The sequence below is a fragment of the Mus caroli genome, unplaced genomic scaffold (genome assembly GCF_978045245.1).
Source record: "Mus caroli unplaced genomic scaffold, Mus_caroli_1 scaffold_2, whole genome shotgun sequence".
NCBI lineage: Eukaryota > Metazoa > Chordata > Mammalia > Rodentia > Muridae > Mus > Mus caroli.
Window position 1 is genome coordinate 55096980 of NW_028227257.1, and position 6000 is coordinate 55102979.

Genomic DNA, 6000 nt, shown 5'->3' on the forward strand with positions numbered 1-6000 from the left:
GGGTCAGTCTTCAAATCTGTGAAACAAACCACAGATAAAGCCACATTATATATTATATTTGACAAAGATCCGTGTAAACACCCAAGGCTAAGACATAGGACTTTACAGCCACCCCGGTGCCCCTTTATGCACCTCAACTTGTGTCTGCTAAGGAAACCTGACCTCCTGACCTGGGCGCTGGTCACTTGAGGGTGCATCTGGTCAGCAGCATAATGCCTCTCACTGGAGACATCTTCAGGAAGCTATAGTCTAGTCTTGTCTCCATTGATACTCTCTGTGTGCTGTTTGGGCTGTTGGCCTCCTCTTCCCTCTTTCTTACAGCTAACTGATCAGTCCCCCACTGATCCTTCTTCCCTGTGGCATCCTTCAGAGGATTGTCCCTGTGTTTTCCATATTGCTGCAGCTCCATGGGGAGGCTTCCTCACTCTCAGGCCCATTTTCCAGGCAGACTGGAGGTGGGAAATGCTACATCCACTCCAGTAGTGACAAGCACGTCAGGCCCTGAAAACCTGGGCGCTGTCCCGAGGTGAAAGTTCATGGAAACTTAGTCTCCTGGAATCGTGTGGCGTCCTGTATAAAGAATGCTCCAATGTCCTTGCTTTAGCTGGTAAACGGATCTGTGTGCTTTCCCTTAATATTGCTTTATTACAAGTGCTCCTAAGGATTGATATTTTGACATATAGCTAAGTTAGATTCTAGGCAGTCCTTGATCCCTACCTTGGCCATGGATAACTAAGTCACTGCCCTACACAGGAATTTATCTAGGAAGAAGGAAGTTTGTGACCTAAAGAGGAACCAGAGTAGATACTTGGAACTATAGGTAGCTGAGTTACACCCATACACAAACAAGTATTTACAATGGCCTAGGGGGAAGGTAGACTATACAATAGACTAGAGTAGGAACTATGGCAAGGGCACAAAGCCCTTGCCCCTGGCTACTAAGATTAAGTGGACCTTAGGTGGAGCTGTTTTTGATCCCAGTTGTTAATACTGAGTTTTACCCCAGTTGGTTCCTGCCAGTTCTTCCATGTTTGTATTCCTTTGTTTTGTGTAAGAATCCAGTAACCTCTTTATACCTGGCCGGTGTGTCACCCAACTTCCCTATTTTCTTCTGTATAAAAAGTTTGATGCCTGATTTGACAAATTACATTCAGATTCACACTCCCTTGTGTCTAATCTGTCTGTCAATTCCCACCGACTCCTTGCCCACCTGCACCAGAGACTCGTTCCACGCAGACAAGGGACCAAGAGGGTCTGCAGCAGGGATGTTCTCAGGAAACACACCTGGTCTGCTGTCTGTCTCTCTGCGATGTGAGCAGCCTGTTCATGCTCAGGATTCTCTGGAGTCTGGAGAGTGGAGGCTTTCAAGTGCTACAGTATCTGCTTCCTGGCACATTTACAGAGATGGTTTCTACCACCGACTCTCTGTACCCAGAGGCGAGCAGGTCAAGATGAAGCATGTGTGGCTCTCCCCATCAGCCACTAGTCCCCAGGGGAGTTATCTCCCTCCAAAGTTAGCCAATCAGAGTAAGCATGATTTGAATTAGCTAATTTATATCTGCTCAACTGCGCTGGCTGCTCCTTTTGAAGGCCAAGTTGTCTCAGCCAGGGGCAACCTCTTCACCATGCCTTGTGAGAGTATTGACATGGTGTTAACTGTTCGATAGCTTCCTCATCGACTGGAAGGAACAGATGTTCCAGGCTTGCCTTAAAGATTAGCCCTCTCCTTGAAAATGCTTCCTCCTATTCCTCTTCTTCCTCCTCCTCTTCTTTTTGTTCTTCTTTAAAAAACAAAAAAGGCATTTCAAGACCACAGGCTAGTGAGATGCCAGATGTCACCAAGTATAATCACCTGAGTTTGATCCCTGCGAGCTGTATGGTGGAAGAAGAGAATTTAGTCCCATATGTTGTCTGCTGACTGCCACGTGTGCATTATGATATAGGCATGTACACATAAAGAAATGCTAGTAAAGTAATTCAAGAAGCATCGCAAGACTGCAGTCTAAGAGTGTATGTTGTTATAGACAATTAATTGCTCTTTTGTTTCCTATCTCTCTTCTTTCTCTCTCTGGCTCTCTCTCTTTGTATGTCTCTTTCCCTCCCTCCCTCTCCCCTCACCCCTCTCTTGTGCTCTCTCTGTCTCTCTCTAATCACACACACACACACACACACACACACACACAAATTCATGGTCTTTGGGACACAGGCCTTACGATGTAGCCTAGCCTGGTTTGTCACTGGTCATGTAGCTCAGGCTGGCCTGGCATCCATGATCCACCTCCCTTATCTGGCTTCACAGATACACTTCTGACAACTTTGCTTCCTAATAAGGTAACTTGAGGTTCCCCATGACAGCCCTCTTCAGTTCACAACTAAGACTGTAAAATGAGTCTTTCCTGCTCTTAGCTGCAGCCCCTTCTGTCATGCTCAGGGAACTCATTCTTATGAACCCAGAGGATAATGGAATTAGAATGACCTCATGCTACCATGAGAGTCTCAACATAATAGCATGGCCAGAAGCGACACCAGTGGAGCTGCTGAGGGAGTCTGGCATCCGCTCGTGCCCTCTACATTCCCCACTCTCTGTTTGAGCTACCCCTCCCTTCCTCCAACACTTTACCTGCATAGCTCGAGCATTCAGCATTAGCTCTGTCATTCCCAGCAGCCCCTTATTGGTCCTGGACTCACAAGTGGGCATGCCTGATACTCAGCTAATGTGCCTTTAAATATCTAGTGCCAGAGACTTATTTTCCTGATTTCTTGGGAGGATATATGGAATGATAATCTTTGAGTTCTTCCATGCTGATTAATTTTTTCAAAACATTCCTTTTTTTTTAAATTGAAAAAATAGATTCTTCTTCCACACAACACATTGTTACCACAGTTTCCCACACCTTGCATGACTCCTAGCTTCCCTGGCCTCCCCTCTCCCCCAGATCCACTCCCCTGTAGCCTCCCTCAGCCTTGAATCAGGCTGATCCAGACTTTGACCTTGCTGCCACTAAGAAGGAGATTACCTAGGGTGGAGCCTTCTGACCTTGATGGCTCTATTTGCTCTTCTCCAAGACTCTGCTTCCTGCTGAAAGGTCCTTGAGATGTTCCAAAGACATACCCTGTAGATCGCCTACAGGCTGGCTCCAGGCACCAAGAATGGGCTGGCGGGGGATGGGCCTTCCCCCTTATAAGCACACTCTCTTAATAAACTCATGGACCTTGATCAGACGTTTGTCTTGGCTTCATATTCCTTTCTCACTGTCTAAGTCTCTTTCAGCCCCAGCCTGCCTCCCAGGTGTACCCGGTTCATGTAGGCTGCGGGCCGGCATACAACACTCCCCCTCTATTTCCTCTTTAGAAAAAAAATCAGGCCTCCAAGAGAGAGGGCGAAAGAAGGTACAAGACACATGCAAAAGCCCTCGCTCATACTGAGGCTGGACAAGGTAGCTCAGTAGGAAGAAGGGTCCCAGGAGCAACGCTGCTGCATAGGAACGACTTGCTCACATCAGTCCCTAGGCTATCTTAGATATGTCTCCTCATCCACTCACCCCTCCTGCCTCGGTCTCCCTGGCCTTGTAGCTCTCTTCACCTATTTTGCTTACTTAGTCTCCTCCTCCCCACTTTCCTTAAGATGTCTTACGGTATCATCTGTTGTATCTTTAGTTCCTTCTGTTTTAAGACTCTGAAGTTCTCCCTTTGTGCAACACCTACTTTCTGAGGGTTTTTTTTTTTTCTTTTTCATTCTGGTTTATGTTCTTCATGTCTTCTGATTTCCTTGGTGTCTTAGTTTACAGACTCCACAGCTATGACTGTTCCAGAGAGTGTCTCTGGCTTATTTGGAGGGATGTTGTTTAGTTCTTATTCTCATACCATTTTTGTGGGATTTTGCCCATTCTGATTTTAAAACAGAATTAATTTTTCCTGGGATTATCATGGAATGTCCTTGTTCAGCTTGGCGTTCCTTAATTCGGGAGCTCCTTCGTTCATTGCTTTTCTTGGCATGCTTATCTTGTTTTGAGACCAAGTCTCCCGGAGCCCACGCTGTCCTTGAACTTGCCATAGCAGAGGATGACCTTGGACGTCTGCTCCTTCTGCTCCCACCTTCCAAGTGCTAGGATTATGCCAGGCACATGCTCAGATCCTCCTTCCTAAGCTGGTGGCACTGCTTGGGAAGCTTCTGCGATCTCTAAGCCGGACAGAGCCTTGCTGGAGAATGTGTGTCATTGGGGATGAGGTTTGAGTCTTTATAGCCATTCTCCCTCTCTGCTTCCTGTGCATGCATGCTGTGTGACCACCAGCCTTCCAGTGTACACACACTGTGTGACCACCAGCCTTCCAGTGTACACACACTGTGTGATCCACCAGCCTTCCAGTATACACACACTGTGTGATCCACCAGCCTTCCAGTGTACACACATTGTGTGATGCACCAGCCTTCCAGTGTACACACACTGTGTGATCCACCAGCCTTCCTGTGCAATGTGGCTCCCAGCATCTGTTTCTGCTACCTTTCCCAGGAACTGTAATCCAAAACTAACCCCCTTTTTCTTAAAGTCACTTCTGTTAGTGTATTTTACCACCACAACAAAGATGAATAATGAAGAAGGTTACTGCATTTTGATCAAGTTGTAAAGGAGGGGAGGTCATTTTTCCTTTGTAAGAAACGAAGCTATCAGCTTTCAGTGCTCTCTGTTCGTTGATCAATTTCAGGTAACTTAAGTCTGGGTCCCTCGCACTTACTGATGCAGACAACCACTATTTGTGCTTGGGCGTCAAGGCCAATGGTTGCCTGTTAGACACGCAGCTCCAAAAGAAGAAAGGAGCTCTCACTGTCAGCATAAGTACCCATGACTTTGAAAATTATTGGTAAGGGGCATAGGTATGACGATTAAAATAAAATCTTCAGGTAACATTGGGGAGATGGAGAATTACTGGGGTGGATTTACCAATCTGTGCTTTATAGGTGATGATGGATCAGTTACCTAAAATCTGAGGGTACATACTTCCCATGTGACAGTCAAGATGTGGCTTTAATATCACAGTGCATGAAAACAAACAAACAAACAAGCAATCAAGCAAACAAACCAACCCTATGTTGAGTTCCTTAGTGATGAGTTCATCAGGGCAGGGCTCTGTCTGCTTGAATTCCTCCAGCTCTTCCTTGTTTGCTGTGGTGCCCTGCCCTTGTGGGTGAGCAAGTGACTGGACAGATGAATGGAGCCAGTGACATTCCTTCCTCACTGGCTTTTCTAGAAAACACCCACAGGACCTGTAGGAATATATCAGGTCACTGTTGTCATTTATCTGATATAAAATGCCATCAACACAGTCTTCAAATTGTTATCTGGGATGTCCCCTAACCCAGTGGCTCCCACGGCTCTTCAGCTCCACCTGCTGCTGTGTTCAGCAGGCTCTGGGCTTTGTGGTGGAGGGAGAGCCGACGCCTCTGGAAGGAAGGGTAGTGTGTTGGTCACCCTGCTTTTATTACCTGCACAGTAGTCTCTGAAGGGAAGGTTTTCATAGGCTGCCCTGCGACAGTGAGGGCTGAAGAAGGAAGTGGCAGCTACGACTGTGTCTATGCACCACCCAGCTTGTCAGCAGCTCCTTTTTATTCCCTAACTCCTGGTTAGTGTAGATAATACGTTTGTGTAAAAGGGCACATATTCATTTCTAATTGTCATTTGCTGTTTAAGCACAGAGTCAAGTCTGTCTGCAGCATTTAATATGTTGAGTGATTGTCACAATGTCACAAACAGCCTGAGAGGATGGCTGTGGAATGAGCAGAGTGTAAGAGCATTGCTCCCTGGAGTCTTCTCTGTCTCCACGGCTACGCTCCGGAACTTCTTTCTCTTGTGTTCTTCATTAGGAAGCAGCTTGAGTTTCAGCCTGAATAGGAGCTTGGGATCTGACCTCTCAGGGTCTTTGATTTTTGTGCTATTGTTACCTGGAGCCACAGACAAAGCTGGGAGTAAGACAGCATTCTGTTCAGTATTTCAGTCACCTTCC